The following is a 24,417-nucleotide window of genomic DNA, read 5'->3' on the forward strand; positions in this document are numbered from 1 at the left end:
TCTACAAGCATCTGAGGCTTAGTGAATATCTCTTGGATTCCTGATTGCACGATGCATGGTTGATCGCCTGACAACCGAGTGCTCGCCTGACAAACGAGCCAGCCATTCCGTGAGATCAGAGTCTTCGTGGTATAGGCAAGAACTGATGGCAGCATTCAAGAGAATCCGGAAGGTCTAACCTTGTCTGTGGTATTCTGAGTAGGATTCAATGACTGAATGACTGTGACGTGCTTCAAACTCCTAGCAGGCTAGGGCGTTAGTGACAGACGCAAAAGTATCAATGGATATTATTCCGGCCTGACCGAGAACCGACAGCTGAATTCCGCTATGCCGTGACAGGACATATGCAATCGCTTTCACTGAGAGGATGGGAGGTAGCTGCTGACAACAGTGAAACCTTACACGAGCTTGCCATGGAAAGGAGTAAGAAGGATTGGATGAAGGCAGTAGGAAAGCAGAGAGACGGAAGGGAAGGCATCTTCATACACTTGTCTGAAGCTCTTACACCAATGATATACATAAGTATCACTATCTTTATCTTTTATGTTATTTTCATTCATCATCATATACATTTGAGTTTGCCTGACTAAGATTTACAAGATGACCATAGCTTGCTTCAATGCTAACAATCTCCGTGGGATCGACCCTTACTCACGTAAGGTATTACTTGGACGACCCAGTGCACTTGCTGGTTAGTTGTGCGAAGTTGTGTAATGCCATGGAATTGAACTACCAAGTTCTTGGAGTTCATGACCAGGGATTATGAGAGTTGTGAAAAAGTATTGTTCACAATTTCGCGCACCAAGTTTTTGGCGCCGTTGCCGGGGATTGTTCAAGTTTTGAGCAAGCTTTTGGTAACAATGCCTGGGATTGTTCTAGTTTGGACAACTGACGGTTCATCTTGTTGCTTAGATTAGGTATTTATTTTTTTCGAAATTCTTGAAGATGAATTCTAGAGTTTCATGATGATTTGTTGAAATCTGGCTGGCTGAGATGCCATGTCTAATCTGATTGGACCGAGGTTTCAACTTATCACCACAAGAGCTTGTTGATTCTCATCAATTTTGCTCTTGGAGCAGTGATCTGCTAAGGCTTGGCTGGCCTTTGGCCATGTCTAGTGCTTTGGACCGAAGCTTTCTTTGAAAGCTTGGCTGGCTGTGAAGCCATGTCTAATTCCTGGACCGGAGTCTTAGACTAGCATTGCACTGATTCCTGGAATTCTCATTAAGAATTTTGATACCTTTTTCCACTTAATTTTCGAAAAACACAAAAAAATTACAAAATCATAAAAACCAAAAAAAAATATTTGCTGTTTTTTGCTTGAGTCTAGAGTCTCATCTTAAGTTTGGTGTCAAATGCATGTTTTTGTTACATTTTTTCGAAACCATGCATATATTTCTTTGTTTTGATCTTTGAATTCTTTTGGCTTGAGTGTTTATGTGTCTCATATAGTGTCAGTAGTACACAAACTGTTAAGTTTGGTGTCTTGCATGCATTGTTATTTGATTCTTGTTGCATTTTGATTATTAAAAATCCAAAAATATTTTTAATTTGTGTCTTTTCAAGTCAATAATACAAAGAATTGAAGATTCAGAACATACTGCAGAGGAATTATACAGAAAAAGCTGAGCATTCAAAAATGCCCAGTGAAGAAGGCAGACTGGCGTTTAAACGCCAGCCAGGGTACCTGGTTGGGCGTTTAACGCCCAAAAAGGTAGCATTTTGGGCGTTAAACGCCAGAATGTATACCATTCTGGGCGTTTAACGCCAGGATGGTGCTAGGGGGAAGATTTTGTTTTCAAATCAATTTTTTCTAAGTTTTCAAAGTTTTTCAAAACCAAATCTTTTTCAAATCATATCTTTTCAATCAAATGTTTTCAAAATCAATTTCTTTCCTTTTTCAAAGATACTTACTAACAATTAATGATTTGATTGAACATTTTTTGCCTTTTCTATTAAGAAAGGTTTTATGCTTGAATCATATCTTTTCTTGTTAGGCAAGTCATTAATTTTTAAAATCATATCTTTTCAAATTGTTTTCAAATCATATCTTCTCAATCACATCTTTTTAAAACCATAACTTTTCAATCAAATCTTTTTAACCACATCTTTTTTCAAAATAGTTTCAATCAAATCTTTTTGATTTCTAATTTCAAAATCTTTTTCAAAAATCACTTGATTTCTTTTCCACTTTCAATTTTCGAAAATTTTCAATCAAATTTTCAAAGTGTTTTCAAAATCTTTTTGATTGAATTTTCGAAAATTCTCTTCCCTCCTTCCCACATCCTTCTATTTATGGAGTACCACTCCTTCTAAATGCACAAGTTCGAACTCTAACTAATAAAGTTCGAATTCTTCTTCTCCTTCTTCTTACTATTTCTCTTTTCCTCTGACACTTCAAGAAATCTCTGTACTGTGACATAGAGGATTCCACATTTTCTTTTTCTCTTCTCTTTCATATGAGCAGGAGCAGAGACAAAGGCATTCTTGTTGAAGCTGATCCTGAACCTGAAAGGACCTTGAAGAGAAAGCTAAGAGAAGCTAAAGCACAACTCTCTTTAGAGGACCTGACCGAATTCTTCAAGGAAGAAGAACACATGGCAGCCGAAAACAACAACAATGCCAACAATGCAAGGAAGGTGCTGGGTGACTTCACTGCACCTACTCCTGATTTTTATGGGAGAAGCATCTCTATCCCTGCCATTGGAGCAAACAACTTTGAGCTTAAGCCTCAATTAGTTTCTCTAATGCAACAGAATTGCAAGTTCCATGGACTTCCAATGGAAGATCCTCATCAGTTCTTAGCTGAATTCTTGCAAATCTGTGACACAGTCAAGACTAATGGGGTTAACCCTGAGGTCTACAGACTGATGCTATTCCCTTTTGCTGTAAGAGACAGAGCTAGAATATGGTTGGATTCTCAACCTAAAGAAAGCCTGGACTCTTGGGAAAAGCTAGTCAATGCCTTCTTGGCAAAGTTCTTTCCACCACAAAGATGGAGTAAGCTTAGAGTGGAAGTCCAAACCTTCAGACAGAAGGATGGAGAATCCCTCTATGAAGCTTGGGAAAGATACAAATAATTAATCAGAAGATGTCCCTCAGACATGCTTTCTGAATGGAGCATCATAGGTATTTTCTATGATGGTCTCTCTGAACTATCTAAGATGTCCTTGGATAGCTCTGCTGGAGGATCTCTTCATCTGAAGAAGACGCCTGCAGAAGCTCAAGAATTGATTGAAATGGTTGCAAATAACCAATTCATGTACACTTCTGAAAGAAATCCTGTGAACAATGGGACTAGTCAGAAGAAAGGAGTTCTTGAGATTGACACTCTGAATGCCATATTGGCTCAGAACAAGATATTGACCCAACAAGTCAATTTGATTTCTCAAAGTCTGTCTGGAATGCAAAATGCACCAAACAGTACTAAGGAAGCTTCATCTGAGGAAGAAGCTTATGATCCTGAGAACCCTTCAATGGAAGAGGTGAATTACCTAGGAGAACCCTATGGAAACACCTATAATTCTTCATGGAGGAATCACCCCAATTTCTCATGGAAGAATCAAGAGAGACCTCAACAAGGTTTCAATAATAATGGTGGAAGAAACCGGCTTGGCAATAACAAGCCTTTTCCATCATCTTCTCAGCAACGGACAGAGAGTTCTAAGCAGAATACTTCTGACTTAGTAACAATGGTCTCTGATCTAATAAAGACCACTCAAAGTTTCATGAATGAAATAAGGTCCTCCATCAGAAATTTGGAAGGACAAGTGGGTCAGCTGAGCAAGAAAGTCACTGAACTCCCTCCTAGCACTCTCCCAAGTAATACAGAAGAAAATCCAAAAGGAGAGTGCAAAGCCATAGACATGGCCGAATATGGAGAGGAAAGAGAGGAGGAGGACGCCACTGAGGAAGACCTCAGTGGGCATGTACCAATCTCCTCTGAGTTCCAATGGGAATCTGAGGCTCAAAATGAGACCATAGAGATTCCATTGGACTTACTTCTGCCATTCATGAGCTCTGATGAGTATTCTTCCTCTGAAGAGGATGAGTATGTCACTGAAGAGCAAGTTGCTAAATACCTTGGAGCAATCATGAAACTGAATGACAAGTTATTTGGAAATGAGACTTGGGAGGATGAACCTCCCTTGCTCACCAAAGAACTGGATGACTTGTCTAGGCAGAAACTGCCTCAAAAGAGGCAGGATCCTGGGAAGTTTTCTATACCTTGTACCATAGGCACCATGACCTTCAAGAAGGCCTTGTGTGACTTAGGGTCAAGTGTAAACCTCATGCCCCTCTCTGTAATGGAGAAATTAGGGATCTATGAAGTGCAAGCTGCAAGAATCTCATTAGAGATGGCAGACAATTCAAGAAAACAAGCTCATGGACTTGTAGAGAATGTTTTGGTGAAGATTGAAGACCATTACATCCCTACTGACTTCATAGTCCTAGAGACTGGGAAGTGCATGGATGAATCCATCATCCTTGGCAGACCCTTCCTAGCCACAGCAAAGGCTGTGATTGATGTTGATAGAGGAGAGTTGATCATTCAAGTGAATGAAGAATCCTTGGTGTTTAAGGCCCAAGGACATCCCTCTATCATCATGGAGAGGAAGCATGAAGAGCTTCTCTCAAAACAGAGCCAAGCAGAGCCTCCACAGTCAAACTCTAAGTTTGGTGTTGGGAGGCCACAACCAAACTCTAAGTTTGGTGTTGAACCCCCACATTCAAACTCTAAGTTTGGTGTTGGGAGGTTCCAACACGGTTCTGAGCATTTCTGAGGCTCCATGAGAGTCCTCTGTCAAGCTAATGACATTAAAGAAGCGCTTGTTGGGAGGCAACCCAATGTTTTATGGTTAACTATTTTCTTTTGTCATTTTATCTTTTTTGTAGGTTGATGATCATAAGAAGTCACAAAAACAATGAAAAAAAGCAAAAACAGAATGAAAAACAGGAAGAAAAACAGCACACCCTGGAGGAGAAGAAGCTGGCGTTCAAACGCCAGTAATGCTAGCTGTTGGGCGTTTAACGCCCAGTCTGGCACCATTCTGGGCGTTTAACGCCAGAAAGGGGCACCAGACTGGCGTTAAACGCCAGTAAAGGGCAACAACCTGGCGTTAAACGCCAGGAATGGGCACCAGCCCGGCGTTTAACGCCAGAAATAGCTCAAAACGTGATTTTGAGCAACATTTGGTGCAGGGATGACTTTTCCTTGACACCACAGGATCTGTGGACCCCACAGGACCCCACCATCACTCTCTCTCTTCTTCCCCCATTCACCAATCACCTCAATACCTCTTCCCCAAAAACCCTTCACCTATCAAATCCCATCTTTCTCTTCACCACTCACATCCATCCTTCATAAATCCCCACCAACCTCACCCTTCAAATTCAAACCACTTTCCCTCCCAAACCCACCCATCATGGCCGAACCATTACCCCCTCTCACCTATATATACCCTTCTTCACCCCTTCATTTTCACACAACCTAAACACCCATTCTTTCCCTTCTTGGCCGAACACACCACCTTCCCCCTCTTCCTCATTTCTTCTTCTTCTACTCTCTTCTTTCTTCTTTTGCTCGAGGACGAGCAAACATTTTAAGTTTGGTGTGGTAAAAGCATTGCTTTTTCATAACCATTTATGGCATCCAAGGCCGGAGAAACCTCTAAAAAGAGGAAAGGGAAGGCAAAAGCTTCCACCTCCGAGTCATGGGAGATGGATAGATTCCTCTCAAGGGTGCATCAAGACCACTTCTATGAAGTTGTGGCCTTGAAGAAGGTGATCCCCGAGGTCCCCTTTTCACTCAAAAAGGGTGAATATCCGGAGATCCGCCATGAGATCCGAAGAAGAGGTTGGGAAGTACTTACCAACCCCATTCAACAAGTCGGAATCTTGATGGTTCAAGAGTTCTATGCCAATGCATGGATCACCAAGAACCATGACCAAAGTGTGAACCCGAATCCAAAGAATTATCTCACTATGGTTCGGGGGAAATACTTGGATTTTAGTCCGGAGAGTGTGAGGGTGGCGTTCAACTTGCCTATGATGCAAGGAGATGAGCATCCTTACACTAGAAGGGTCAACTTTGATCAAAGGTTGGACCAAGTCCTCACAACCATATGTGAAGAGGGCGCACAATGGAGGCAAGATTCAAGAGGAAAGCCAGTTCAATTGAGAAGGCATGACCTCAAGCCTGTGGCTAGAGGATGGTTAGAGTTCATACAACGCTCAATCATTCCCACTAGCAACCGGTCCGAAGTTACCATAGACCGGGCCATCATGATTCATAGCATCATGATTGGAGAAGAAATAGAGGTTCATGAGGTTATAGCCCAAGAACTCTATAAGGTGGCGGACAAGACCTCCACTTTGGCAAGGTTAGCCTTTCCTCATCTCATCTGTCACCTCTGTTATTCAGTTGGAGTTGACATAGAGGGAGATACCCCCATTGATGAGGACAAGCCCATCACCAAGAAAAGGATGGAGTACACAAAAGACCCCTCTCATCAAGAGATCCCTGAGATTCCTCAAGGGATGCACCTTCCTCCACAAAATTATTGGGAGCAACTAAACACCTCCCTAGGAGAATTGAGTTCCAACATGGGACAACTAAGGGTGGAGCATCAAGAACACTCCATTCTCCTCCATGAAATTAGAGAAGATCAAAGAATCATGAGGGAGGAGCAACAAAGACAAGGAAGAGACATTGAGGAGCTCAAGCACTCCATAGGATCTTCAAGAGCAAGAAAGAGCCGCCATCACTAAGGTGGACCCGTTCCTTGATTTCCTTGTTCTTTATTCTTTTGTTTTTCGATTTTTGTGCTTATGGTTATCCATGTTTGTGTCTTGTGATCATTAGTATCTTAGTGTCTATGCCTTAAAGTTATGAATGTCCTATGAATCCATCACCTTTCTTGAATAAAAATGTGCTTAATTGAAAAGGAAAGAATTGCATGAATTCTGAATTTTATAATAGTTTAATTATTTTGATGTGGTGGCAACACTTTTGTTCTTTGAATGTATGCTTGAACAGTGCATATGTCTTTTGAACTTGTGGTTCATGAATGTTGGCTCTTGAAAGAATGATGAAAAAGGAGACATGTTACTGAGGATCTGAAAAATCATTAAAAATGATTCTTGAAGCAAGAAAAAGCAGAAAAAAAAGAGAAAAAGCAAACGAAAAAAAAAATCGAAAAAAAAGGGGAGAAAGAGAAAAAGAAAGAAAAAGAAAGAAATAAAGTTGTGATCCAAGGCAATAAGAGTGTGCTTAAGAACCCTGGACACCTCTAATTGGGGACTTTAGCAAAGCTGAGTCACAATCTGAAAGGGTTCACCCAATTATGTGTCTGTGGCATGTATGTATCCGGTGGTAATACTGGAAGACAGAGTGCTTTGGGCCACGGCCAAGACTCAAGAAATAGCTATGTTCAAGAATCATCATACTTTACTAGGAGAATCACTAACACTATCTGGATTCTGAGTTCCTAAAGAAGCCAATCATTCTGAATTACAAAGGATAGAGTGAGATGCCAAAACTATTCAGAGGCAAAAAGATAAAAGCCCCGCTCATCTAATTAATACTGATCTTCATAGATGTTTTTGGAGTTCATTGCATATTCTCTTCTTTTTATCTTATTTGATCTTCAGTTGCTTGGGGACAAGCAACAATTTAAGTTTGGTGTTGTGATGAGCGGATAATTTGTATGCTTTTTGGCATTGTTTTTAGTATGTTTTTAGTATCCTTTAGTTAGTTTTTAGTATATTTTTATTAGTTTTTAGTTAAAATTCACTTTTCTGGACTTTACTATGAGTTTGTGTGTTTTTCTGTGATTTCAGGTATTTTCTGGCTGAAATTGAGGGATCTGAGCAAAAATCTGATCCAGAGACTCAAAAGGACTGCAGATGCTGTTGGATTCTGACCTCCCTGCACTCGAAGTGGATTTTCTGGAGCTACAGAAGCCCAATTGGCGCGCTCTCAACGGCGTTGGAAAGTAGACATCCTGGGCTTTCCAGCAATATATAATAGTCCATACTTTGCCCAAGATTTGATGGCCCAAACCGGCGTTCAAAGTCACCTCAAGAAATTCCAGCGTTAAACGCCGGAACTGGCACCTAATTGGGAGTTAAACGCCCAAACTGGCACTAAAGCTGGCGTTTAACTCCAAGGAGAGTCTCTACACGAAATTTCTTCATTGCTCAGCCCAAGCACACACCAAGTGGGCCCGGAAGTGGATTTTTATGTCATTTACTCATCTATGTACTAGTTTTCTATAAGTAGGACCTTTTACTATTGTATTAAGAGAGCTTTTGATCATGTTTTTATGATTGAACCCTCTTTGGGAGGCTGGCCATTCGGCCATGCCTAGACCTTGTTCTTATGTATTTTCAACGGTGGAGTTTCTACACACCATAGATTAAGGTGTGGAGCTCTGCTGTACCTCGAGTATTAATGCAATTACTATTGTTCTTCCATTCAATTCCGCTTGTTCTTTTACCAAGATATCACTTGTTCTTCAACATGATGAAGGTGATGATTGACGCCCATCACCATTCTCACCCATGAACAAGGTGACTGACAACCATTCTTGTTCTACAAGCATCTGAGGCTTACTGAATATCTCTTGGATTCCTGATTGCACGATGCATGGTTGATCGCCTGACAACCGAGTGCTCGCCTGACAAACGAGCCAGCCATTCCGTGAGATCAGAGTCTTCGTGGTATAGGCAAGAACTGATGGCAGCATTCAAGAGAATCCAGAAGGTCTAACCTTGTCTGTGGTATTCTGAGTAGGATTCAATGACTGAATGACTGTGACGTGCTTCAAACTCCTAGCAGGCTAGGGCGTTAGTGACAGACGCAAAAGTATCAATGGATATTATTCCGGCCTGACCGAGAACCGACAGCTGAATTCCGCTATGCCGTGACAGGACATATGCAATCGCTTTCACTGAGAGGATGGGAGGTAGCTGCTGACAACAGTGAAACCCTACACGAGCTTGCCATGGAAAGGAGTAAGAAGGATTGGATGAAGGCAGTAGGAAAGCAGAGAGACGGAAGGGAAGGCATCTTCATACACTTGTCTGAAGCTCTTACACCAATGATATACATAAGTATCACTATCTTTATCTTTTATGTTATTTTCATTCATCATCATATACATTTGAGTTTGCCTGACTAAGATTTACAAGATGACCATAGCTTGCTTCAATGCTAACAATCTCCGTGGGATCGACCCTTACTCACGTAAGGTATTACTTGGACGACCCAGTGCACTTGCTGGTTAGTTGTGCGAAGTTGTGTAATGCCATGGAATTGAACTACCAAGTTCTTGGAGTTCATGACCAGGGATTATGAGAGTTGTGAAAAAGTATTGTTCACAATTTCGCGCACCAATCTTGTTAATGACAATTATCTTTTAGTTTTTGGTCATCAACTTTCCCATTCTTATAATTTGTGGTTCTCAGTAATGCAGTTCTTCTTCTAGTCTTTGCTTTTGTTAATTATAGGATCACAACACCAAGAACAAGCCTTTTCATTTTTTTTTGGAAGAAAAAAACTTATTTTTCATTAACTCTTTCAATATTGGTTTAAGATGAGAATGTCATCATCTCTATTATTCAAGAAGAAGTAGTGGTAACTCAATCTCTGTTTAAAAGAATCACAGAAAGAGAATGATAAACAAAGTGACACAAGTGAAAATAAGGATCAATCTTACACTGACAACTTAGCACCATGCTAGTAAACTTTACTTAGGATGTTGCCTCACAGTGAAAATGTTAAAAAATTCATCTTTCATTGATTTGATTTACATCGTTATGTACATGTCGTTACAAACATCTGAAAAAGGCAAAAAAAAAAGGCATGACTATCATCAACCTCCAGCAAGATTTTGCTATCCGGGGTGACACTTTAAGTACTCAGAATTAGTAAAAAGGAAAATTTACAATTGTATAACAAAAAGCTAATGCCCTAATTCTTAGACATCAGTATCGCAAAATTGTCCATCCATTCTGTTCTGAACAGCTTTCACGGCGGCTACTCTAGCCGCCTTGGCAGCCCTGTTAGCAGCTATCACTGCTTTGTTCACCTCATCGTCGACGCGCCTAAGGTTAATCGCGCTATCGGCCGTTTTCCTTGCAGCCTGCAATTAGACAAACACATAGATAAGGGAAAAAATACCCAACTTATTTGGAGGAAACAGCAGGACGATTGAATGAATTGAATACCTGAAGTGCTCGAAGGACGGCATGAGAGTGTGGTGGCAGAGGGTGCTTGAGGTTGCCAGCATTCCATTCACCGCATCTCCGGTCGGCCTTTCGAAAGGTGTAAATTCCAATACCTTGCTTGCGTCCCTCATGCCATGCTCCTTCATAGCAGTGTCCATTGGCAAAGTAGTATACACCAAATCCATGGATTTTGTCTCCAAAATACTCCCCTGCATACCTATCCCCATTTCCACACCAAAACACAAGATAGAAATTGACAAAGTTCTATACAATTAAGAAAAAAGCAGAGCAGTGAGAACAAGAAAGTTACCTAAAATGTTAACAACCGAGTCTATGCTTGACGCCAAAAATAATATAATGTCAAAAATAATGTTTGCCATCATACAACATTAACATAATAACTAATAAGTTAACAGCAATAATTTTTAGTGCAAACATTGATTTAGTGAAATTAACGGCACTGAAGTCTACTTGTGAAAATTATTTGGTCCTTCTACCTGTTTAATTTGGTTCTTTTCTAGCTAAAATAAAATGCTAGTGCCTATGGATTTTTCAATAAATTTTTACACTCCTAGTATGTTAGGCAGTAATAATAATACATTCTCAAATCAATATAGCACACCAGGTCATATATTATAATTTCAACTAACTAAATCATATTGATTATTGCAGGTCATATAAACTAATTTTGGATTTAATAAGTTTTCGAAAGTTAGCCAGATTCATTATTCTATAAAATGTTGAATACTAAGTTAGGATTAATTCAATTAAGTGAGTTAGTCACTTGTCTTATGAACCTTTGGGTAGCTACCGATTGGTTACTTATCAATTGGAAATAATGTAAAGTAACCATAAGTTTGAAACTGATGAAAAGTTAAGCAAGAAAGTGATTCAGTTATAATTTTATTAGGCTAAATAAAATTCAAAGTCAAGAACTGAGGCAGCTAATTATTTCAACCATTTCAACTAAAGATATAATAATACAATGCCATAAAGGAAAAGAAAAGAAAAAGAGAATTCAAAGGGAAATGGGGGCATAGGCAGTAGTATTTAATTTTCACACAACATCAACACCTGAACCAAATCAACTTGAGCAGTTTTCTACCAACTCCAATTCCCCAATTTTATTGTATTAAGGACCATAAAAGGTCACAGATTCATGTGAAGATGCAAACAAATTAGCGGACAAAGGAAAATTAGGAAAATAAACATTTCATTTTTCTAAAATAATTTCAAAATTAAAAGCAATTCTGAACTTAGGAAAACAAAAAAATAGATTCAAAAATGCAAATACGGCAGGTTCGAATAAGTAACTACATACATAACTCTATCTCTATACCTTCTTCATTTAGTTAGGTGGCATTATCAGGAATTGAATTTAAAAAAATGTGTTGTAGAATGCATGTTCAGAATCAAGACTCAATATAACAAATCAGATTAAGTCAACAGATGTCAAAGTAGATATGAATATTGTGCTTCACGAACTTACCGGGTCCGTTGAGAGACAAGAGACACAGGTCCGACACGGTGGCAATAGTGGCGGCGCAGACCCGAAAGCACCCAATCCGCAGCAATGAGAGGACCGTCAGAGGCTTCAAGACACGATTGTGATGCGCTGGAGATAGGCACTCCGTCGTCGCTCGGTCGTATCCAGCGTTTCTAGCGACGACGTGAAAGACTGGAAGATTTGGGGAGAGAAGACAAGAAGAACTATGGACTGGGTTCTAGCTACCGTGGGTACAGGAAGAACTGAAATCTAGATTTGGGATTAGGGTTTCATATAAAATTTAAGGGTATAATTGTAAATTTAACAATTTTAGTATTTAGTTTTAATTCAAACCAAAGAGGATACTGAGATAAAATTCAGTCATGTACACTATTACACCAAACACAATACTAAGATTTTTTATGTTCATGTCTCTCAATCACTGTCTCTCAGTCACTGTCCCCTTAGTCACTGTCTCGCAAACAAACGCTACCCAAGGGATCATTCCGGGACACGATGATCCCGTGGTGATAACTATGATCCTAGCCAACGCCCATCTTCATAGAACTCTGATAGATCAAGGAAGCTCGGCTGACATTCTCTTCAAACCAGCATTCGATAAGCTAGGGTTGGAGGAAAAGGAGTTAAGAGCCTACCCTGACACCCTATATGGACTAGGCGACATGCCAATAAAGCCACCAGAATACATACCCCTCCACACGACTTTTGGAAAAGGGGAAAAATCCAGGACTCTGAGCATTGACTTTATCGTCGTCGATGTAGGGTCAGCATATAATGCCTTAATAGGCAGAGCAACCCTAAATCGGCTCGGAGTAGTGGTTTCTACCCCTCATCTTTACATGAAATTCCCGACACCTAAGGAAATAGTAACCATCAGGGGCGACCAAAAATTGGCAAGGAAATGCTACAATGAAAGCCTGAACCTGAGAGGGAAGGGCAAGGAAGTGCACACCATCGAACTCGGTGGGGTCAGAGCTAAAGAAGAACTGCGGCCGCAACCAAGGGAAAAAACTGAGGAAGTATAGGTCGGAGAAGAGGAAGGAAAAAATACCAACATAGGAGCTAGCCTAGAATGAGACCTGAAGCAGAGGCTGATAAAGCTCCTACAAGATAATTCTGACCTCTTTGCCTGGAAAGCTTCTAACATGCCAGGGATAGACCCCGAGCTCATGTCCCACAAGCTTTCAGTATATCCCGAAGCGTGACCCGTACAACAGCGCAGAAGAAATCTTGGACCAGAACGAGCTCAAGTGGTGGAAGAACAAGTGCAAGCCCTCTCGGAAGCCGGCTTCATCAGAGAGGTCAAGTATCCGGCATGGCTGGCCAATGTAGTGCTGGTCAAAAAACAAAACGGCAAGTGGAGGATGTGCGTTGACTACACTGACCTGAATAAGGCATGTCCTAAAGACCCATATCCACTTCCCAGTATTGATACCCTAGTAGATTCTAGTTCAGGGTACCAATACTTGTCGTTTATGGATGCCTACTCGGGATACAATCAAATCCCGATGCACAAGCCGGATGAAGAAAAAACATCCTTCATCACGCCTAGGGCAAACTACTGCTATGTGGTCATGCCTTTTGGATTAAAAAATACCGGAGCCACATACCAAAGGTTGATGAATAAGGTGTTTGCTCCTCACCTTGGGAATTTAATGGAAGTCTATGTAGACGACATGTTGGTGAAAACCAAGGAGGAGACCGACCTCTTGAGGGATCTCTCGCAAGTATTTAACACCATAAGGTTGCATGGGATGAGGCTTAACCCTGTAAAATGCACCTTCGCGGTAGAAGCTAGAAAATTTCTAGGATTTATGCTGACACAAAGAGGGATCGAAGCGAATCCCGACAAGTGCAAAGCCATTCTAGAAATGAAAATAGAAATGAAAAGCCCGACTTGCCTAAGAGAGGTCCAACAATTGAATGGCCGACTTGCCGCACTCTCTAGGTTCTTGGCAGGATCAGCACTAAGATCCCTTCCACTATTCTCTCTACTAAGAAAAGGATGCCAATTCAAATGGACCCTAGAGTGCGAAGAAGCATTTCAGGAGTTCAAAAGGTTTTTGAGCTAACCTCCAATTCTGATCCGACCTGTAGTTGGGGAAGAGCTCATCCTGTATTTATCCGACAAAGCTGTAGCATCAGCTCTAATACAGGAAGATGAGGTCGGGCAGCATCCTGTATACCTCACCAGCAAAGTCCTACAAGGCCCTGAACAAAGGTACCAAAAACTGGAGAAGTTTGCGTACTCCTTAGTAGTAGCCTCACGCAGGCTACGTCCTTACTTTCAAGCTCACATAATAAAGGTCCGAACGAACCAACCCATGAAGCAAATCCTTCAAAAAATAGATATTGCAGGAAGAATGGTTCAATGGGCAATAGAGCTCTCCGAGTTTGACCTAAAATACGAAACCCGGACGGCAATTAAAGCCCAATGCCTCACTGACCTCAGCAGAATATGCAGGAGACAAAGAGGAAGAATCCACTACATGGAAACTATACGTAGATGGATCCTCAAACAAGGTGGGAAGCGGTGCAGGCATAATACTAGTCAATGAAGGGGGAACGCAAATAGAGATTTCCCTCAAATTTGAATTCCCGGCTTCCAATAATCAGGCGGAATATGAAGCCTTGATCGCAGGATTAAAGCTGGCGGAGGAAGTCGGTGCGACAAAAGTAAGGATATTCAGCGACAAAAGTAAGGATATTCAGCGACTCTCAAGTGGTGACCTCCCAAATAAATAGAGAGTATCAGGTCAAAGACCCTAATATGAGGAGGTACTTGGAAAAGACCTTGGAATATCTTAGGTGCTTTGGAGAGACCGAGATCAGACACATAACTCGAGATTTCAACAGCAGAGCGGACGCCCTCTCCAAGTTAGCAAGTACCAAGCCAGGGGAAATAATAGAAGCTTGATCCAGGAAACTCTCCAAGAGCCCTCTGTAGTTAAAACAGAGGCCAAGCAAGATGTCCTTGAAGTCTCCGGATTAGACCTCGGATGGATGAACCCCTTAGTCGAATACCTAAAATTCGATATCCTGCCCAAAGAGAAAAAAAGAGGCTAAAAAGATCGGAAGGGAAGCACAAAGCTACACTCTGGTATACAATATTCTCTATAAAAGGAGAATATCAACACCACTATTAAAGTGCGTCCCGACCTTAAGGACAGCTGAAGTCTTAGAAGAGGTCAACAATGGTATCTGCAGAAACCATCTCGAAGCCAGGTCGCTCTAGCCAGGAAAGTCATCCGAGCTGGGTTCTACTGACCGACTTTGCAAAAGGATGCCACAGAATTCGTGAAGAAATGCCAGCCATGCCAAATGCATGCAAACTTCCACGTTGCTTCCCTTGAGGAGCTAATTAGTATAACTTCTCCATGGCCGTTCCCAAAATGGGGATTGGACTTGCTAGGACCATTCTCCCAAGCGCCTGGGCAAGTAAAATACCTAATAGTGGGAGTAGACTACTTCACGAAGTGGATAGAAGCAGAACCATTAGCCACCATCACCGCTCAGAGAAGTCGGAAGTTCCTCTACAAGAACATTATCACAAGGTATGGAGTACCTCACTCCATCACCACAGATAATGGCATTCAGTTCACCGACTCGACCTTCAGAAGCCTGGTAGCCAGCATGAAGATCAAGCATCAGTTCACCTCGGTAGAACATCCACAGGCAAATAGGCAAGGCGAGACAGCTAATAAAGTCATACTGGCAGGACTAAAGAAGAGGTTGCAAGATGCAAAGGGAGCCTGGGCTGAGGAGCTCCCACAAGTACTTTGGGCTTACTGGACCACACCTCAGTCTGCCACAGGAAAAACACCCTTCCGACTTGCTTATGGCATAGAAGCCATAATACCAGTTGAAATCAACGAGCAAAGTCCAAGGGTGAGCTTCTATGATGAGGTTGGAAATATACGGGGACACAAAGAAGAACTTGAGCTCCTCTCCGAAGTCCGAGAGCAAGCTCAGATAAGAGAAGCGGCCTTGAAGCAAAGGATGGCGAATAGGTACAATAAAAGGGTCATTCGGAGAAGCCTCACCCCAGACGACTTGGTTTTGATAAAAAACGACATAGGAGTCAACAAGTCTGGGGAAGAAAAGTTCACAGCTAATTGGAAAGGACCATACAAAATTAGAGAGGTCTTAGGAAAATGCTACTATAAGGTGACCAACTTAAACGGCACCGAGCTACCTAGGTCATGGCATGCTTGTAATATGAAAAGGTACTATAGTTAAAAGCGAACCCCACTCCTGATGTACTCTTTTCCCAACTTCGTGGTTTTTTTTCCCAAAAGAAAGGGTTTTCCTGAAGGGGGTTTTTAACGAGGCATCAAAGTGGGAACTAAGGGACAACAAACCCTTAGTAGCAAAAGAAGTACCCTTACAAATAAATAAAGATCTTTTCCTTTCAAATATCTCTTTATGAAATTCCTTCCTACGTTATTATTCTACGAAATGCCCCGAAATAAACTGGTCAAAACGTGAAAATTCTGTGAATCGACCTAGATGGTCGTCAGGATAAAACAACGAGGTACAAGTCGGTGTAAAGAGGTTATAAAAGTAGGTCATATGAGAACTCAAAGATTAATCGACCCGCAAGTCAGAAATCCCGATAAGAAACAAAATGCATCACAAAAATAACCTAAGTTATGAAAACTCAATAAAGGAAAAATTGAGTGCGGAGGAATACGGAAAACAGAAAAGAAAACCCATTGAAAAACCAAAGGCAAAGGCTGTCCCGAGTATTTAAGAAAATTTCAAAAGTAAACTTAGACAAAGGGCAGCCAACCAAGAAAAAAGGTTTTTCAAAAAGGTCAAAAAGGATTTTTTGAAACATAAGTAGGAAAAGCATGCACACAACACACAAAGATATCCTAAAACTCTTATCCAAAAAAAGGTATTTTTAATTTTTGTTTACGGCCACAAAAGGCCAGAAAAAATCAAGTACCAACAACCACCACGAGAACAAATAAATAAAAACTGTTTAAAAATGGGGGACTGATGAGCGGATAATTTGTACGCTTTTTGGCATTGTTTTTAGTATGTTTTTAGTAGTTTGAGTCGAGTTTTTAGTATATTTTTATTAGTTTTTAGTTAAAATTCACTTTTCTGGACTTTACTATGAGTTTGTGTGTTTTTCTGTGATTTCAGGTATTTTCTGGCTGAAATTGAGGGACCTGAGCAAAAATCTGATTCAGAGACTGAAAAGGACTGCAGATGCTGTTGGATTCTGACCTCCCTGCACTCGAAGTAGATTTTCTGGAGCTACAGAAGCCCAATTGGCGCGCTCTCAACGGCGTTGGAAAGTAGACATCCTGGGCTTTCCAGCAATATATGATAGTTCATACTTTGCCCAAGATTTGATGGCCCAAACCGGCGTTCAAAGTCACCTACAGAAATTCCAGCGTTAAACGCCGGAACTGGCACCAAAATGGGAGTTAAACGCCCAAACTGGCATAAAAGCTGGCGTTTAACTCCAAGGAGAGTCTCTACACGAAAATGCTTCATTGCTCAGCCCAAGCACACACCAAGTGGGCCCGGAAGTGGATTTTTATGTCATTTACTCATCTTTGTACACCCTAGGCTACTAGTTTTCTATAAGTAAGACCTTTTGCTATTGTATTTTCATAATCTGATCTTTGGAACCTTTTTCTTTAGATCTTTTGATCACTTTGGGAGGCTGGCCTCACGGCCATGCCTAGACCTTGTTCTTATGTATTTTCAACGGTGGAGTTTCTACACACCATAGATTAAGGTGTGGAGCTCTGCTGTACCTCGAGTATTAATGCAATTACTATTGTTCTTCTATTCAATTCCGCTTGTTCTTTGTCCAAGATATCACTTGTTCTTCAACTTGATGAATGTGATGATCCGTGACACTCATCGCCATTCTCACCTATGAACAAGGTGACTGACAACCACTCTTGTTCTACAAGCATACGAGGCTCTAGTGAATATCTCTTGGATTCTTTAACCGGAATCTTCGTGGTATAGGCGAGAACTGATGGCGGCATTCAAGAGAATCCGGAAGGTCTAACCTTGTCTGTGGTATTCTGAGTAGGATTCAATGATTGAATGACTGTGACGTGCTTCAAACTCCTAGCAGGCGGGGCGTTAGTGACAGACGCAAAAGGATCGATGGATTTTATTCCGGCCTGACCGAGAACCGACAGCTGATTACCCCATTCTGTGACAGAGCATAGGCAAAAGTTTTCACTGAGAGGATGGGAGGTAGCCACTGACAACGGTGAAACCCTTGCATAAGCTTGCCATGGAAAGGAGTAAGAAGGATTGGATGAAGACAGTAGGAAAGCAGAGAGACGGAAGGGAAAGCATCTTCATACGCTTATCTGAAGCTCTCACCAATGATATACATAAGTACCTCTATCTTTATCTTTATGCTTTATTCGTTTATCACTATACCCATTTGAGTCTGCCTGACTAAGATTTACAAGGTGACCATAGCTTGCTTCATACCAACAATCTCCGTGGGATCGACCCTTACTCGCGTAAGGTATTACTTGGACGACCCAGTGCACTTGCTGGTTAGTTGTGTGAAGTTGTAGTGATCACAATTTCGCGCACCAAGTTTTTGGCGCCGTTGCCGGGGATTGTTTTTGTGTATGGATAACTGACGGTTCATCTTGTTGCTTAGATTAGGTATTTTTCTTCAGAGTTCTTAAGAATGAATTCTAGTGTTTCATGCTGATCTGTTGAAATCTGGCTGGCTGAGAAGCCATGTCTAATTTCATTGGACCGAGGTTTCAACTAATCATCACAATAGCTTGTTGATCTCTATCAATCTTGCTATTGGAGCAATGATCTGCTAAGGCTTGGCTGGCCATTGGCCATGTCTAGTGTTTTGGACCGAAGCTTTCTTTGGAAGCTTGGCTGGCTGTGAAGCCATGTCTAATTCCTGGACCGGAGTCTTAGACTAGCATTGCAATGATTCCTGGAAATTCAAATTGAGAATTCTGAAACCTTTATTTTCTATTTTCACATAATTTTCGAAAAAAGCACAAAAAAATTACAAAATAAAAAAAAAAACCAAAAAGATTTTATGTTTCTTGTTTGAGTCTAGTGTTTAATTTTAAGTTTGGTGTCTTGCATGCCTTGTTTATTTGATCTTGGTTCTATTTTCAAGTCAATAGTACAGAGAACTGAAGATTCAGAACATGCAGCAGAGGAATTACACAGAAAAAGCTGGGCGTTCAAAACGCCCAGTGAAGAAGGACAGACTGGCGTTTAAACGCCAGCCAGGGTACCTGGTTGGGCGTTTAACGCCCAAAAAGGTAGCATTTTGGGCGTTAAACGCCAGAATGGATACCATTCTGGGCGTTTAACGCCAGGATGGCCTAGGGGGAGGATTTTGTTTTCAAAATCAATTTTTTTCAAGTTTTCAAAGTTTTTCAAAATCAAATTTTTTTTTTCAAATCATATCTTTTCAATCAAATGTTTTCAAAATCAATTTCTTTCCTTTTTCAAAGATACTTACTAACAATTAATGATTTGATTGAACATCTCAAGTTTGTTACCTTTTCTGTTGAGAAAGGTTTAATGTTTGAATCATATCTTTTCTTGTTAGGCAAGTCTATAATTTTTAAAATCAAATCTTTTTAAAATTGTTTTCAAATCATATCTTTTAAAATTGTTTTCAAATCATATCTTTTCAATCATATCTTCTCAATCACATCTTTTTCAAAATAAATTTTCAATCAAATCTTTTTAACTTCTAATTTCAAAATCTTTTTCAAAAATCACTTGATTTCTTTTCCACTTTGAGTTTTCGAAAATTATCAATCATTTTTTTTCAAAATGTTTTTGACATCTTTTTAATTAATTTTCGAAAATTCTCTTCCCCTCTTCTCACATCCTTCTATTTATGGAGTATGACTCCTTCTTAATGCACAATTCGAACTCCATCTAATTAAAGTTCGAATTCTTCTTCTTCTTTCTTCTATTTTTCTTTTCCTCTGACACCTCAAGGAATCTCTATACTGTGACATAGAGGATTCCACATTTTCTTGTCTCTTCTCTTTCATATGAGTAGGAGCAGAGACAAAGGCATTCTTGTTGAAGCTGACCCTGAACCTGAAAGGACCTTGAAGCAAAAACTAAGAGAAGCTAAGGCACAACTCTCTGTTGAGGACCTGACCGAATTCTTCAAAGAAGAAGAACCCATGGCAGCCGAAAACAACAACAATGCCAACAATGCAAGGAAGGTGCTGGGTGACTTTACTGCACCTACTCCCGACTTCTATGGGAGAAGCATCTCTATCCCTGCCATTGGAGCAAACAACTTTGAGCTTAAGCCTCAATTAGTTTCTCTAATGCAACAGAATTACAAGTTCCATGGACTTCCATTGGAAGATCCTCATCAATTTTTAGCTGAATTCTTGCAAATCTGTGACACAGTCAAGACTAATGGGGTTGACCCTGAGGTCTACAGACTGATGCTGTTCCCTTTTGCTGTAAGAGACAGAGCTAGAATATGGTTGGACTCTCAACCTAAAGAAAGCCTGGACTCTTGGGAAAAGCTAGTCAATGCCTTCTTGGCAAAGTTCTTTCCACCTCAAAAATTGAGTAAGCTTAGAGTGGAAGTCCAAACCTTTAGACAAAAGGATGGAGAATCCCTCTATGAAGCTTGGGAAAGATACAAACAATTAATCAGAAAGTGTCCCTCAGACATGCTTTCTGAATGGAGCATCATAGGTATTTTCTATGATGGTCTCTCTGAACTATCCAAGATGTCTTTGGATAGCTCTGCTGGAGGATCTCTTCATCTGAAGAAGACGCCTACAGAGGCTCAAGAGCTCATTGAAATGGTTGCAAATAACCAATTCATGTACACTTCTGAAAGAAATCATGTGAACAATGGGACAAGTCAGAAGAAAGGAGTTCTTGAGATTGATGCTCTGAATGCCATTTTGGCTCAGAACAAGATATTGACTCAACAAGTCAATTTGATCTCTCAGAGTCTGTCTGGAATGCAAAATGCACCAAGCAGTACTAAGGATGCTTCATCTGAAGAAGAAGCTTATGATCCTGAGAACCCTTCAATGGAAGAGGTGAATTACCTAGGAGAACCCTATGGAAACACCTATAATTCTTCATGGAGAAATCACCCAAATTTCTCATGGAAGAATCAAGAGAAACCTCAACAAGGTTTCAACAACAATAATGGTGGAAGAAACAGGTTTAGCAATGGCAAGCCTTTTTCATCATCTTCTCAGCAACAGACAGAGAATTCTAAGCAGAACCCCTCTGACTTAGCAACCATGGTCTCTGATCTAATCAAAACCACTTAAAGTTTCATGACTGAAACAAGGTCCTCCATTAGAAATTTGGAGGCACAAGTGGGACAGCTGAGTAAGAAAATTACTGAACTCCCTCCAAGTACTCTTCCAAGCAATACAGAAGAAAATCCAAAAGAAGAGTGCAAAGCCATAACCATGGCCGAATCTAGAGAGGGAAGAGAGGAAGTGGACGCCACTGAGGAAGGCCTCAATGGGCGTGCACTGACCTCCAATGCGTTCCCCAATGAGGAATTATGGGAATCTGAGGCTCAAAATGAGACCATAGAGATCCCATTGGACTTACTTCTGCCTTTCATGAGCTCTGATGAGTATTCCTCCTCTGAAGAGGATGAGTATGTCACTGAAGAGCAAGTTGCTAAATACCTTGGAGCAATCATGAAGCTAAATGACAAGTTATTTGGAAATGAGACTTGGGAGACTGAACCTCCTTTGCTCACCAAAGAACTGGATGACTTGTCTAGGCAGAAATTACCTCAAAAGAGACAAGATCCTGGGAAGTTTTCAATACCTTGTACCATAGGCACCATGACCTTCAAGAAGGCTCTGTGTGACTTAGGGTCAAGTGTAAACCTCATGCCTCTCTCTGTAATGGAGAAGCTAGGGATCTTTGAGGTACAAGCTGCAAGAATCTCACTAGAGATGGCAGACAACTCAAGAAAACAAGCTCATGGACTTGTAGAGAATGTTTTGGTAAAAGTGGAAGACCATTACATCCCTACTGATTTCATAGTCCTAGAGACTGGGAAGTGCATGGATGAAACCATCATCCTTGGCAGACCCTTCCTAGCCACAGCAAAGGCTGTAATTGATGTTGATGGAGGTGAACTGATCATTCAAGTGAATGAAGAATCCTTTGTGTTTAAGGCTCAAGGATACCCCTCTGTCATCATGGAGAAGAAGCATGAAGAGCTTCTCTCAAATCAGAGACAAACAGAGCCCCCACAGTCAAACTCTAAGTTTGGTGTTGGGAGGCCACAACCAAACTCTAAGTCTGGTGTTGAACCCCCACATTCAAACTCTAAGTTTGGTGTTGGGAGGTTCCAACATTGCTCTGAGTATCTGTGAGGCTCCATGAGAGCCCTCTGTCAAGCTACTGACATTAAAGAAGCGCTTGTTGGGAGGCAACCCAATGATTATATTTTATATATTTCCTTTTGTTATTTTATGTTTTTTGTAGGTTGATGATCATAAGAAGTCACAAAATCCATTGAAAAAGCAAAAACAGAATGAAAAACAGGAAGAAAAACAGCACACCCTGGAGGAAGAATTCACTGGCGTTTAAACGCCAGTGAGGCTAGCAGTTGGGCGTTTAACGCCCAGTCTGGCACCATTCTGGGCGTTTAACGCCAGAAAGGGGCACCAGACTGGCGTTAAACGCCAGAAAAGGGCAAGAACCTGGCGTTAAACGCCAGGAATGGGCACCAGCCCGGCGTTTAACGCCAGAAATGGCTCAAAACGTGATTTTGAATGCCATTTGGTGCAGGGATGACTTTTCCTTGACACCACATGATCTGTGGACCCCACAGGATCCCCACCAACCCCACCACTCTCTCTTTTCTTCACCCATTCACCAATCACCTCAATACCTCTTCCCCAAAAACCCTTCACCTATCAAATCCCATCTTTCTCTTCACCACTCACATCCATCCTTCATAAAACCCCACCAACCTCACCCTTCAAATTCAAACCACTTCTCCCCCTCCTTGGCCGAATACATAAGCCACTCCCTTCTTCCTCATTTCTTCTTCTTCTACTCTCTTCTTTCTTCTTTTGCTCGAGGACGAGCAAACCTTTTAAGTTTGGTGTGGTAAAAGCGTTGCTTTTTCATTTTTCCATAACCATTTATGGCATCCAAGGCCGGAGAAACCTCTAGAAAGAGGAAAGGGAAGGCAAAAGCTTCCACCTCCGAGTCATGGGAGATGGATAGATTCATCTCAAGGGTGCATCAAGACCACTTCTATGAAGTTGTGGCCTTGAAGAAGGTGATCCCCGAGGTTCCCTTTTCACTCAAAAAGGGTGAATATCCGGAGATCCGCCATGAGATCCGAAGAAGAGGTTGGGAAGTGCTTACCAACCCCATTCAACAAGTCGGAATCTTGATGGTTCAAGAGTTCTATGCCAATGCATAGATCACCAAGAACCATGATCAAAGTGTGAACCCGGATCCAAAGAATTATCTTACTATGGTTCGGGGGAAATACTTGGATTTTAGTCCGGAAAATGTAAGGTTAGCATTCAACTTGCCCATGATGCAAGGAGATGAACATCCTTACAATAGAAGGGTCAACTTTGATCAAAGGTTGGACCAAGTCCTCATAGTCATATGTGAAGAGGGCGCACAATGGAAGAGAGATTCAAGAGGGAAGCCGGTTCAATTGAGAAGGCATGACCTCAAACCCGTGGCTAGAGGATGGTTGGAGTTTATCCAACGCTCAATCATTCCCACTAGCAACCGGTCCGAAGTTACTCTAGACCGGGCCATCATGATTCATAGCATCATGATTGGAGAAGAAGTGGAAGTTCATGAGGTTATAGCCCAAGAACTCTATAAGGTGGCGGATAAGTCTTCCACCTTGGCAAGGCTAACCTTTCCTCATCTCATTTGTCACCTCTGTTATTCAGTTGGAGTTGACATAGAAGGAGATATCCCCATTGATGAGGACAAGCCCATTACTAAGAAAAGGATGGAGCAAACAAGAGACCCCTCTCATCATGAGATCCCTGAGATACCTCAAGGGATGCACTTTTCTCCACAAGACTATTGGGAGCAACTAAACACCTCCCTAGGAGAATTGAGTTCCAACATGGGACAACTAAGGGTGGAGCACCAAGAACATTCCATCCTCCTCCATGAAATTAGAGAAGATCAAAGAATCATGAGAGAGGAGCAACAAAGACAAGGAAGAGACATTGAGGAGCTCAAGCACTCCATAAGACCTTCAAGAGGAAGAACAAGCCGCCATCACTAAGGTGGACCCGTTCTTTAATCTCCTTGTTCTTTATTTTCTTGTTTTTCGACTTTTAGTGCTTATGTTTATCCATGTTTGTGTCTTATGATCATTAGTGTCCTAGTGTCTATGCCTTAAAGTTATGAATGTCCTATGAATCCATCACCTTTCTTAAATGAAAACTGTTTTTAATCACAAAAGAACAAGAAGTACAGGATTTCAAATTCATCTTTAAAACTAGCTTAATTAGTTTGATGTGGTGACAATACTTTTTGTTTTCTGAATGTATGCTTGAACAGTGCATATGTCTTTTGAATTTGTTGTTCATGAATGTTAAAATTGTTGGCTCTTGAAAGAATGATGAAAAAGGAGACATGTTACTGAGGATCTGAAAAATCATAAAAATGAT

At 41.1% G+C, this 24,417-nt stretch overlaps 2 non-coding genes across 2 annotated transcripts; both read right to left on the reverse strand.

Moving 5' to 3' along the window:
- Nucleotides 1-3,002: 3,002 nt before the first annotated feature.
- LOC130977829 (small nucleolar RNA R71) lies at nucleotides 3,003-3,110 on the reverse strand. Its single transcript, XR_009085504.1, has one exon. It is a non-coding gene; the product is annotated as a small nucleolar RNA R71 (small nucleolar RNA).
- A 17,218-nt stretch (nucleotides 3,111-20,328) lies between these two features.
- On the reverse strand, nucleotides 20,329-20,436 carry LOC130978352 (small nucleolar RNA R71). The gene has a single exon (XR_009086000.1). It is a non-coding gene; the product is annotated as a small nucleolar RNA R71 (small nucleolar RNA).
- Nucleotides 20,437-24,417: the final 3,981 nt, after the last annotated feature.

Source organism: Arachis stenosperma, chromosome 4 (assembly GCF_014773155.1).
Source record: "Arachis stenosperma cultivar V10309 chromosome 4, arast.V10309.gnm1.PFL2, whole genome shotgun sequence".
Taxonomy (NCBI): domain Eukaryota; kingdom Viridiplantae; phylum Streptophyta; class Magnoliopsida; order Fabales; family Fabaceae; genus Arachis; species Arachis stenosperma.